The sequence below is a fragment of the Oncorhynchus nerka genome, linkage group LG22 (genome assembly GCF_034236695.1).
Source record: "Oncorhynchus nerka isolate Pitt River linkage group LG22, Oner_Uvic_2.0, whole genome shotgun sequence".
In the NCBI taxonomy this organism is placed as follows: domain Eukaryota; kingdom Metazoa; phylum Chordata; class Actinopteri; order Salmoniformes; family Salmonidae; genus Oncorhynchus; species Oncorhynchus nerka.
The window spans coordinates 32,642,192-32,656,269 of NC_088417.1; positions in this window are offsets into that span (position 1 = coordinate 32,642,192).

Genomic DNA, 14,078 nt, shown 5'->3' on the forward strand with positions numbered 1-14,078 from the left:
GTTTCTCCTAAACAGCATGTTCAAAACGCTCATCAAGATGGCCTAATTAGTATCTAACTCACCAGAGCCAGGGACTCCATCAGGGGAATTCATGCTAACAGGTGTTGCTAGTGTGTGTGTGCGTGCACGCGCATGTGTATGTGCAAGCTACTGTACTAGATTCTATAGGAGAACGTTAATGAGAGGTTGTAAAACAGCTATCTCCTCCATCTCCCAAATTAATCAGAACACCTTGTTCTCCTCCACACACACAAACTCTGCGGGAATTGTCAGATCACATTCGTGCTAACATGCTACCTCTAATGTCAGATGGCTTCTTCTCTGTTCCTGGGAATGTGTGAAACGTACTCCACAGACTTAATTGTCCCGCTCACGTCGCCTCATTAGCTAGCTTTTAGCTAAGTTGCTTGAGGAGGGCGGTCACGTGTTCCAGCCAGGTATGGGCCCAAAATGGGATGAAGTGGTACTCGCTAAGCAAGCATCCCATCATGCTTAGGGTCATATGCACTTAATGATCAAAAGTATGTGGACACTCTCGTGAACATCTCATTCCAAAATTGTGGGCATTATTAATATGGCGTTGGTTTCCCCTTTGCTGCTATAACAGCCTCCACTCGTCTCGGAAGGCTTTCCACTAGATGTTGGAACATTGCTGTGGGGTCTTGCTTCCATTCAGCCACGAGCATTAGTGAGTTCGGGCGATTAGGCCTGGCTCAGTCGGCGTTCCAATTCATCCCAAAGGTGTTTGATGGGGTTGAGGTCAGGGCTCTGTGCAGGCCAGTCAAGATCTTCCACACCGATCTCGACAAACCATTTCTGTATGAACCTCGCTTTGTGCACAGGGGCATTGTCATGCTGAAACAGGAATGGGCCTTCCCCAAACTGTTGCCACAAAGTTGGCAGTAACGAATCGTCTAGAATGTCATTGTATGCTGTAGCATTAAGATTTCCCGAACTAAGGGGCCTAGACCGAACCATGAAATAGCCCCAGACCATTACTCCTCCTCCACCAAACTTTACATTTGGCACTATACATTGGGACATGTAGCGTTCTCCTGGCATCCGCCAAACCCAAATTCGACCTTCAAACTGCCAGATGGCGAAGTGTGATTCATCACTCCAGAGAATTAATTTTTGGAACTCGGTAGTGAATGTTGCAACCGAGGACGATTTTTACACACTACATGCTTCAGCACTCGGCGGTCCCATTTTGTGAGCTTGTGTGGCCTACCACTTCGGGGCTGAGCCGTTGTTGCTCCTAGACGTTTCCACTTCACAGTAACAGCACTTACAGTTGACCGGGGCAGCTCTAGCAGTGCATCATTTTGATGAACTGACTTGTTGGAAAGGTGGCATCCTATGATGGTGCCATGTTGAAAGTCACTGAGCTTTTCAGTAAGGCCATTCTACTGCCAATGTTTGTCTATGGAGATTGCATGGTTGTGTGCTCAATTTATACACCTGTCAGCAACTGAATAGCTGAATCCACTCATTTCAAATCAAATCAAATCAAATTTTATTTGTCACATACACATGGTTAGCAGATGTTAATGCGAGTGTAGCGAAATGCTTGTGCTTCTAGTTCCGACAATGCAGTGATAACCAACAAGTAATCTAACTAACAATTCTAAAACTACTGTCTTATACACAGTGTAAGGGGATAAAGAATATGTACATAAGGATATATGAGTGAGTGATGGTACAGAGCAGCATACAGTAGATGGTATCGAGTACAGTATATACATATGAGATGAGTATGTAGACAAAGTAAACAAAGTGGCATAGTTAAAGTGGCTAGTGATACATGTATTACATAAGGATGCAGTCGATGATGTAGAGTACAGTATATACGTATGCATATGAGATGAATAATGTAGGGTAAGTAACATTATATAAGGTAGCATTGTTTAAAGTGGCTAGTGATATATTTACATCATTTCCCATCAATTCCCATTATTAAAGTGGCTGGAGTTGGGTCAGTGTCAATGACAGTGTGTTGGCAGCAGCCACTCAATGGTGGCTGTTTAACAGTCTGATAGCCTTGAGATAGAAGCTGTTTTTCAGTCTCTCAGTCCCAGCTTTGATGCACCTGTACTGACCTCGCCTTCTGGATGATAGCGGGGTGAACAGGCAGTGGTTCGGGTGGTTGATGTCCTTGATGATCTTTATGGCCTTCCTGTAACATCGGGTGGTGTAGGTGTCCTGGAGGGCAGGTAGTTTGCCCCCGGTGATGCGTTGTGCAGACCTCACTACCCTCTGGAGAGCCTTACGGTTGAGGGCGGAGCAGTTGCCGTACCAGGCGGTGATACAGCCCGCCAGGATGCTCTCGATTGTGCATCTGTAGAAGTTTGTGAGTGCTTTTGGTGACAAGCCGAATTTCTTCAGCCTCCTGAGGTTGAAGAGGCGCTGCTGCGCCTTCTTCACGACGCTGTCAGTGTGAGTGGACCAATTCAGTTTGTCTGTGATGTGTATGCCGAGGAACTTAAAACTTGCTACCCTCTCCACTACTGTTCCATCGATGTGGATAGGGGTGTTCCCTCTGCTGTTTCCTGAAGTCCACAATCATCTCCTTAGTTTTGTTGACGTTAAGTGTGAGGTTATTTTCCTGACACCACACTCCGAGGGCCCTCACCTCCTCCCTGTAGGCCGTCTCGTCGTTGTTGGTAATCAAGCCTACCACTGTTGTGTCGTCCGCAAACTTGATGATTGAGTTGGAGGCGTGCGTGTCCACGCAGTCGTGGGTGAACAGGGAGTACAGGAGAGGGCTCAGAACGCACCCTTGTGGGGCCCCGTGTTGAGGATCAGCGGGGAGGAGATGTTGTTGCCTACCCTCACCACCTGGGGGCGGCCCGTCAGGAAGTCCAGTACCCAGTTGCACAGGGCGGGTCGAGACCCAGGGTCTCGAGCTTGATGACGAGCTTGGAGGGTACTATGGTGTTGAATGCCGAGCTGTAGTCGATGAACAGCATTCTCACATAGGTATTCCTCTTGTCCAGGTGGGTTAGGGCAGTGTGCAGTGTGGTTGAGATTGCATCGTCTGTGGACCTATTTGGGCGGTAAGCAAATTGGAGTGGGTCTAGGGTGTCAGGTAGGGTGGAGGTGATATGGTCCTTGACTAGTCTCTCAAAGCACTTCATGATGACGGAAGTGAGTGCTACGGGGCGGTAGTCGTTTAGCTCAGTTACCTTAGCTTTCTTGGGAACAGGAACAATGGTGGCCCTCTTGAAGCATGTGGGAACAGCAGACTGGTATAGGGATTGATTGAATATGTCCGTAAACACACCGGCCAGCTGGTCTGCGCATGCTCTGAGGCGCGGCTGGGGATGCCGTCTGGGCCTGCAGCCTTGCGAGGGTTAACACGTTTAAATGTCTTACTCACCTCGGCTGCAGTGAAGGAGAGACCGCATGTTTTCGTTGCAGGCCGTGTCAGTGGCACTGTATTGTCCTCAAAGCGGGCAAAAAAGTTATTTAGTCTGCCTGGGAGCAAGACATCCTGGTCCGTGACTGGGCTGGGTTTCTTCTTGTAGTCCGTGATTGACTGTAGACCCTGCCACATGCCTCTTGTGTCTGAGCCGTTGAATTGAGATTCTACTTTGTCTCTGTACTGACGCTTAGCTTGTTTAATAGCCTTGCGGAGGGAATAGCTGCACTGTTTGTATTCGGTCATGTTGCCAGACACCTTGCCCTGATTAAAAGCAGTGGTTCGCGCTTTCAGTTTCACGCGAATGCTGCCATCAATCCACGGTTTCTGGTTAGGTAATGTTTTTATCGTTGCTATGGGAACGACATCTTCAACGCACGTTCTAATGAACTCGCACACCGAATCAGCGTATTCCTCAATATTTTTATCTGACGCAATACGAAACATGTCCCAGTCCACGTGATGGAAGCAGTCTTGGAGTGTGGAGTCAGCTTGGTCTGACCAGCGTTGGACAGACCTCAGCGTGGGAGCCTCTTGTTTAAGTTTCTGCCTGTAGGCAGGGATCAACAAAATGGAGTCGTGGTCAGCTTTTCCGAAAGGGGGGCGGGGCAGGGCCTTATATGCGTTGCGGAAGTTAGAGTAACAATGATCCAAGGTTTTACCACCCCTGGTTGCGCAATCGATATGCTGATAAAATTTAGGCAGTCTTGTTTTCAGATTAGCTTTGTTAAAATCCCCAGCTACAATGAATGCAGCCTCCGGATAAATGGTTTCCAGTTTGCAAAGAGTTAAATAAAGTTCGTTCAGAGCCATCGATGTGTCTGCTTGGGGGGGGGGATATATACGGCTGTGATTATAATCAAAGAGAATTCTCTTGGAAGATAATGCGGTCTACATTTGATTGTGAGGAATTCTAAATCAGGTGAACAGAAGGATTTGAGTTCCTGTATGTTTCCTTCATCACACCATGTCTCGTTAGTCATGAGGCATACGCCCCCGCCGCTCTTCTTACCAGAAAGATGTTTGTTTCTGTCGCCGCGATGCGTGGAGAAACCCGTTGGCTGCACCGCATCGGATAGCGTCTTCCCAGTAAGCCATGTTTCCGTGAAGCAGAGAACATTGCAGTCTCTGATGTCCCTCTGGAATGCTACCCTTGCTCGGATTTCATCAACCTTGTTGTCAAGAGACTGGACATTGGCAAGAAGAATGCTGGGGAGTGGTGCGCGATGTGCCCTTGTCCGGAGTCTGACCAGAAGACCGCTACGTTTCCCTCTTTTTCGGAGTCGTTTTCTTGGGTCGCTGCATGCAATCCATTCCGTTGTCCTGTTTGAAGGCTTGTCCACATACTTGTGTATATATAGTGTTTAAATATGCCCAGCTGCGCATTATTTGGCTACCATGGCTAGAAGAAGAGATCTCAGTGACTTTGAAAGAGTGGTCTCAAGGCGCATAGGGGGTTTAAAGTGTGTGTGTGTGTGTGTGTGTGTGTGTGTGTGTGTCTCAGTCACCAGATCTCAACCCAATTGAACACTTATGGGATATTCTGGAGTGGCACCTGAGACAGTGTTTTCTACCACAATCAACAAAACACCAAATGATGGAATTTCTTGTGGAAGAATGGTGTCGCATCCCTCCAATAGAGTTCCAGACACTTTAGAATCTATGCCAAGTTCCATTGAAGCTGTTCTGGCGGCTCTTAGTAGCCCAACACCCTATTAAGACACTTTATGTAGGTGTTTACTTTATTTTGGCAGTTACCTGTATGTGTTCATTTATGATCTGAGGTCCGCTTTTAAACTTTGCCCTTGCTCCGTTTTGATAAAAAAGTGGACCACCTCTGATTTGGAAAAAATGTCAGAATGACGTACTGGTAGGTCCTATTGAATCATGTACCAACCACTGCACAGAGGCTATTAAAAAACGGGTGGAGAATTGAGGGCCAGGCCCCTGAATTTCCAAATGAGAAAACAATTAGCTCATTTCTATAATTCATGACTGGCAGACCACAGTGTGGAAGGCTACAAGCCAAGGCTGTGTCCCAAATGGCACCCTATTCCCTACATAGTGCACTTCTTTTGACCAGAGCCCTATGGCGCCAGGTCAAAAGTAGAGCACTATGTAGGGAATAGGGTGCCATTTGGGATGCAACACAGAGTCCCAGGGTGAGTGTTTGAAGTGAAATGCGCCATATGCTGCTGGTGTTTTTCTATCAGGTCCTGTGTGGTTCCAGAACAGCCCCTGATCTCCCTCTCACAGGGCCTGTAGGGGATGAGGTATGGGGCTGTCCATTATGAGCCATGAATCATTGATGTCACCTCAGTGTTTTAGTCTTTTCTTTATGCAGGTGGGCTGCTAGTGTCAAGGACAGGAGCAGGGGGGTTGGGAGAGGCTTTTCTGGGCTGCTAGTGTCAGGACAGGAGCAGGGGGGTTGGGAGAGGCTTTTCTGGGCTGCTTGAGTCAGTCAGTGTGGACGTTACCTACTGCATTTCTACCCACATTTTCTCAACTAGTATTGATGTTTTTTCAAATGGCGATGGATAGGCATTAATTAGCATAATTCATCTCTGTGCTCAGGAAAAGATTGGCTTCATCCCTCCTGTTCCCTGGATCTTTTTCAATGAGGAATTATTCTGTTTGATTTATACCCCAAAAAATGAAGAATTTCAGGAATGACAGATGGCATGCCTCAAACATGTCAACCGTCCAAATTCCATGACATTTGTTTGACAAGAGCATAAAAACACCACTTGCATACCAAGTCAGAGGACATTTTATTTGACAAATTAACTGCTTTAACAGACCAATATATAACAGCAAACAGAGGGCTGTATTTCACACCAGAGGAGCAGGTTCATTGACAGTTACGAGGAGCGATGTGCCACTGGCCCCCATGCATCCATCTCTAACATTAGCCATGCCTGGTGCTTGGAGGGGGAGAGGGAGATGGGTGAAATGATATCATTTACCTTCTGTTGACCTCCAATAACATTACTGATGGTATCTACGTCACCAGCTCACTCTGACTGCATAAGTCCAGAACAGGTGTAATCAACTGCAAAGGATCAGGAGGCACCATTTGTCCAGGGTACTGTAGATAAATAAGAGGACACAAGTTCTCACACGTTCTCTCTGTGTTGATAGGCAGTGTGTCATTATGTGTGTAGTATTGTTCCGGGATTCCTCCGATGGAATTGAGGAGTACACCACATCAGTCATTGGCTTCATCAATAAGTGCCTCGATGACGTCGTCCCCACAGTGACCGTACGTACATACCCCAACCAGAAGCTATGGATTACAGGCAACAAATACACTGAGCTAAAGGCTGGAGCTTTCAAGGAGTGGGACTCTAACCCGGAAGCTTATGAGAAATCCCGCTATGCCCTCTGACGAACCATCAAACAAGCAAAGCGTCAATACAGGATTAAGATCGAATCGTACTACACCGGCTCTGACACTCGTCGGATGTGGCAGGGCCTGCAAACTATTACAGGCTAAAAAAAGGGAAGCACAGCCGAGAGCTGCCCAGTGACACGAACCTACCAGACGAGCTAAACCACTTCTATGCTCGCATCGAGGCAAATAACACTGAAACATGCATGAGCGCATCAGCTGTTCCGGACGACTGTGTGATCACGCTCTCCGCAGCCGATGTGAGTAAGATCTTTAAACAGGTCAACATTCACAAGGCCTCAAGGCCAGACGGATTACCATGACGTGTACTGCGAAAATGCGCTGACCAACTGGCAAATGTCTTCATTGACATTTTCGACCTCTCCCTGCATGAGTCTATAATACCAACATGTTTTAAGCAGACCACCATAGTACTTGTGCCCAAGAACACTAAGGTAACCTGCCTAAATGACTACCGACCCATAGCACTCACGACTGAAGCCATGAAGTGCTTTGAAAGGCTGCTCATGGCTCATATCAACTCCATTGTCCCAGAAATCCTAGACCCACTGCAATTTGCATACCGCCCCAACAAATCCACAGATGATGCAATCTATATTGCACTCCACACTGCCCTTTCCCACCTGGACAAAAGAAACACCTATGTGAGAATGCTATTCATTGACTCCAGCTCAGCGTTCAACACCATAGTGCCCTCAAAGCTAATCAATAAGCTAAGCACCATGGGGACTAAACACCTCCCTCTACAACTGGATCTTGGACTTCCTGACGGGCCACCCCCAGGTGGTAAGGGTAGGTAACAACACACCCGCCACACTGATCCTCAACACAGGGGCCCCTCAGGGGTGCGTGCTCAGTCCCCTTCTGTACTCCCTGTTCACTCATGACTGCACGGCCAGGAACGACTCCAACACCATCATTAAGTTTGCCGAAGACACAGCCTGATCACCGACAACGACAAGACAGCCTATAGGGAGGAGGTCAGAGACCTAGCCATGTGGTGCCAGGACAACAACCTCTCCCTCAACATGATCAAGACAAAGGAGATGATTGTGGACTACAGGAAAAGGAGGACCGAGCACGCCCCTATTATCTTCAATGGGGCTGTAGTGGAGCAGGTTGGGAGCTTCAAGTTCCATGGTGTCCACATCACCAACAAACTAACATGGTCCAAGCATACCAAGACAGTCGTGACGGAGACTGAAAAGATTTGGCATGGGTCCTCAGATCCTCAAAAGGTTCTACAGCTGCACCATCGAGAGTATCCTGACTGGTTGCATCACTGCCTGGTATGGCAACTGCTCGGCCTCCGACCGCAAGGCACTACAGAGGGTTAGAGAGACTGTTCTCTCTGCTTCCGCACAGCAAGCGGTACCGGAGCACCAAGTCTAGATCCAAGAGGCTTCTAAACAGCTTCTACCCCCAAGCCATAAGATTCCTGAACACCTAATCAAATTTCTACCCAGACTATTTGCATTGCCCCCCCCCCCCCCCCCTCTTTTACACTGCTGCTACTCTCTGTTGTTATCATCTATGCATAGTCACCTTAATAACTCTACCTACATGTACATATTACCTCAACTAACCGGTGCCCCCGCACATTGACTCTGTATCGGTAACCCCCTGTACATTGTCCCGTTATTGTTATTTTACTGCTGCTCTTTAATTACTTGTTACTTTTATTTCTTATCTGTATTTTTTTTTTAACTGCATTGTTGGTTAGGGGCTCGTAAGTAAGTATTTCACTATAAGGTTGTATTTGGCGCATGTGACTAATAACATTTGATTTAATTTGAGCATCAAAATAACCTGTCAAACCTTTTCCTAGGCCAAGATCCATCAATTACTGTGTTGTAACTAACATTTTTGTCTACAATATACACCTTTGGATGTTGTATGATCCATATTCAATGGTCAGCGCCACACAGTGATTTAGTTCATGCAGGAATTCACTGCCGTTCCAATCTGCCTTTGACAATAGTGCAGTCTACGAGCGAATAGTCTATGCGCTAATAGAAGGTGGGATTTAAACCTATTTCATTGATGTTTGCGAGAGCCAGTGCACTCCACTTCAAGCTCGCCGCATGATCAAAGATTGAACACTTCCTAGTCGGCCTTTTGCAGGAAAACCCATTCACTTAAAGAAATAACTAATTTGCCAGAGTACTTCATTCAAAGTTATCCTTTTTGTAAATGGGTGGTCACAGAGCGTGGAAGCGGGAGAGAGAATTAGAGAGCGAGGTGCCGAAGGAAGTGTTTACAATGCTATGTAAGCTTGTAAGTATTCCAAATGTCATCTGGCTTGTCACCGTTATTAACGAGGTTCAAGCGGCAGTGGTGGATCATTTTCCATGGAAATTCAATGCATTTTAAATAGCAGGCCAGGATTTACATAAGGTAATTGCAGAATGCTGAAAGTACCATAGTGGGGGCTCATGACATAGATGTTTCTCTCTCTCTCCTTTCAGTAATAATATTACGTCTATTAAATAGGCAATAAATACAAGGCAGTCTGTATCAGTACCCCCTGACAAATAATACTAGATCTCCAGATATACATATATTTACCCTCAGCAGGCAGGCAGGCAGTGTAGTTCCTGGTAGGGCTATGACAGTGTCTGATAGGCCTATGTCAGTATCTGGTAGGCCTATAGTAAAATAATGTCATCATCCAGACCTGGGCTACTGTAGTAGCCTACGCACCCATTTACCCCCTGAGAAGGCTGGAGTTAGGTACTACACACAGGGATCTGGGGAAATTAAACACACTGACACATTGATGAGGCGCATAAAGATAGACTGTGGGGCTGGGAAGGAAAAACAAAATGGAGGAGATGGAGAGATGGTTGAGGAAGAAAGGGGCAGACTGCTGTGAGAAAAGATTGCCCAATTAATCTCTGTGAACTGTTCATTTTCCTCTCAGACAATTATTGAAAGCAACTCGTTTAATGATAGTACCTTTAAGTTATTGTCCTACACCCATAATCTATGTTATGTTTTCCATACATATTGGAATAACCAGCGCTAGTTAGCCTGAGGTAGCATTTGTGAGTATGTCTGCATCCCAAATAGCACCCGATTCCCTATGGGCCCTGGTCAAGAGGAGTGCACTACAAGACCCAGCCGTATATCTGTCCAACGATGTCTCTCTACCAGACGAACTCAATACATTTTATGCACGCTAGGACAAAAACTACACCGAGTCGTGCATGAGGGCCTTCTCTGACCAATGGGACTGGGTGATCTCGCCCTCTGAGTCCGACTTGTGTAAGGTTTTTAATCAGGTCAACACTCGTAAGGCTGCAGGGTCAGATGGTATTCCGGGACGCGTTCTCAGAGCATGCGCAGAACATGCTGGTAGGTATATTCACAGTCCTTTTCAAACTCTCCTTATCCCAGTCTGTAATCCCTACGTGTCTCAAGCTGACCACCATCCTTCCTGTTCCCAAGAACTCTAAAGCTACCTGCCACAATGACTAATGCCCTGTAAGCACTCACATCTGTAATCATGAAGTGCTTTGAAAGGCTGGTTATGGCACACAACTCCATCATCCCAGAAACCCTAGACCCACTCCAATTTGCATACCGCTCCAACAGATCCAAAGACTACGCAACCACAATTGCACTCCACACTGCCCTCGCCCACCTAGATACTAGGAATGCCCATGTGAGAATTATATTTGTTGACAATGACTGCAGTTGCAAAAATCCAGGGGCATAGACTACTGCAACTAAATAAAATAATCACTTAGCACGAACTGTGTGTTGTCATTACAGGCCTCCAGCAGAAAATCTTTGGAAAAGACAGCCTGTATCCCCAAATGAGACCCTATTCTGTATATTACTTTGGACCAGAGCTCTATGGGGCTTGGTCAGAAGTAGCGCACTACATAGGGAACAGAGTCTCATTTGGGACTCAGACATAATGGTTATTAAATGTGTGATTCATGAGTCATGGTTAAATTATAATTGTGTGAAGTCCCATTAGCTGTCAATGAGATGTTCACTGTAGCATAGAGACAATTAGCTGCTGTTGATTGGGATGCTAATTGAGACGCCTAGAAAGCAGACTCACATGTTTCTTTATCGACTGATGTTCTGGTCAGAGCCGATATAGAAGGTCCACCACCTGCTGCTTTCAAACGTTCGTCGGCATAGTGTGTTTATTAGTCCAGTTCTGTTTATTAGTCCTGCAATGGATTTATTTCGCCTTTATACAGGTCGATCCCATTGAGGTAAGAAACATCTCTTACGAGGGAGACGTGTCCCAAGAAGGCAGAGGATCAGACAGACTTGTTACGTATACGACTGTACAGTAGTGAGTGACTAGTGTTATCCTTTACCACCCTTAACAGAAAGTGAAAATGTTACACTGTTGAGTCTGTCCCATTTAGTTTTTTTAATTATTAGACATAACAATGTCACAAACAGTAGTTGGTCTGAAAAGTACATTCAAAATGTGCAACTGACCATGCGCCAAAATCCAGATACACTTTCATAACCACTTCCTCTTTTGTAAGGATCAATACTGTATGTATTCTTGTGGACAATTCAGATTTACAAAATCATGTGGTGATATTTCACTTGAACCAACCACTCACCATCAAAGCATACATACTTGAATTACTATAAGGGACTTTGAACAATGACCATTTTTTAATGTAAGTTGCTGTACATAATATTCAGAGGCTTTTTTGCGTTCTACCTTCCATTGCAATCAACTTGAATTGAATGTAATACTATTTTTCCAGTATAATTTTCTCGCTAGTCCCAGTCCAGTTCATATTAGTTTAGGTAAGCAGAGGGATTATAAAACAGGCCTAAATAGGGAATAGAGTGCCATTTGGGATGCAAAAATTGATCTGAAAAAGTAATGCTAGGGGTGACTGCTATTCCCTGGCATCCTCATCTCTCTTATCCTGTTTGCAGTAACTCCCTGACACGAGAGAAGAAAGGAAGAGAGGGAGAAAGGGAGGGAATCGCCACTCAACACTTTTACTTACATGTCCACTTTACAAATATGAAGGCCTGTCACTAGCAGAGGCCTACCATACCAAGCACATTAGACTTCACAATGACACACATCTGTACACATTAGGGAAGATCTTAGGCTACATCCTAAATGGTTCCCTATTCCCTCTATAGTGCACTACATTTGATCTGATCAGATCCATTTGGGACCTGGGCAAAAGTAGTGCACTACATAGGGAATAGGATGCCATTTGGGACACAAAGAGTCTTCAGCTTATTGTTCATCATAACATAAAGCAGTTTATTTACTGTTTAAGCCCAACAAATACAGGTTTGTTTGGATGTTTCCCAAAGCCAGTCATGTGATATACTGACCACTGTTGATGATTTCACTGGGGTCAAAGGGTAGATCTGCGGGGGGGGTCCAGTTCCTTTCCCTGGAATGAATTTTATGGTGAATTATTTTGTCATTATAAAAGTAGGGGAAATATAAGCAATACATATGAGTAATGTCCCATCCAGTTGATCCAGGGGTCCCCTCCAAGAGACCCCATATTTAATACTGATTCTGTATTCATCCATGCCACTGGGGCTTTATGCTGCACATACAATAACATCACAGAAGTCAGAGGTAGGGGCTGTGGCGGTCATTAATTTTTGTCAGCCGGTTATTATCAAGCAAAAGACTGCCCCGTCTCATGGTAATTGACCGGTAATTAACATACAACTCAATTAGCATCTCCAGGCCTCCAGCCTACAAGCCGCTGGTTAATGCATGCCTTTGGAACATCGACATTTAAAAAAAGCCTAATAGATACATTTAATATACACCATCACAAATTCATTATTTAATTTAGTCAGGTCTAAAGAAATATATGTAGAAAATATATTTTAGTTATCTGGCTATGCTCTATGACATAGGCTGTAGGCTTGTCCAATTAGCTGACAATATATGGTTATAAGTCCCATGCTATTATTTGATTTGATTGTATAGTAAGAAGAGTATAATTGAACTTAGCTGAATAAAATATAAATAAAATATTATTCCCATTACGGCGCGAGTGCGCAAATGAAATGTCTATGTTGAGCATAAAAGTGATCATTTGAAACTGGTCCTATATGCTAGATTTAGAGTTATTTGGCAACTTCAGCTGTGAGTGATACAAACCTTAGAATGACTTAGAAATCAAAACATGTATGGGTTGCATGACGCGACTAATTGATGATTGATGATTGGAGAAAAGCTTGCTCTGTTCCTTGCCTCAGACTGCACAGCTGTTCTCCCATCAAAATGCTTATATTTTCACCCATCAGACTATTCTCAGTTTAATCTTGTCTTGACCAATATGTCAAATTAGTTCCGATTTAGAATGGCTCATTATTAAATGGGCAGGAACAGGAACAGGGGGGAAAAAAGACGTGTCATCTGTACGCACTTGAACAGCGAATGTTGGCAGCGCGCTTTCCCGACGGTCCGTTTTGTAAGTTACTTCGGTTTTTATAGCGGAATTGTGCTTAATATGAGCAGCTGAGAAACAAATAAAAACACTTATTCCTCTACACGCATCAACCACTGTTTTGAGGAGCATGCTCTCGCTGCCCGATAGGTGACATTCCGCCCAAACACTGTACCGCATTGGGTCTCCAACCTTGTTCCTGCAGCTACCTAGTGCTTGATTTGGTAACCCAAGTGAAATCTGTTCGGGAACATCGCAACGAAACATATTTCCCTAAACTGTCTGCGCGCTCGAGAAATTAATAAAGAAGAGAGAGGAGATGGAAATGCATGGTGGTGAGATATTCTGTATAGCTAAAGGTAATGTGTCACCCAATGAATTATGAAATATTTGTAAAAAAAAAAAAAAAAAAAAAACTATTACTAGGCTATTCAAAATCAAATACAAAATCAATAATTGTAGGCTAAACCGCCCTGCCCAATCAATGAACCAACACGTTCTCTCCAGACTCATGGATATACATGTTGGAGCTTAGCATTAGATAACCAGTCCTATTCAGTATACATAATAATTACAGTCCACACTCAAAAGGCTAGACCAATTATGTACCAAATACATCTTAAATCACTGTTGTTTTATGTTTTTCTGCCATGGTAATATGTGGTAGGCTATGAATTGTATAACAGCAGAATCATCATTTTTATTCCGTAATTTTTTTTTCATGCGGGGGGGGGGGCTCATAAGAATATTCATAAGCTCTAATATGCATATGGATGTTTAGAATGAATCATCACCTTTCAAAGCGGTGGCCATTTCG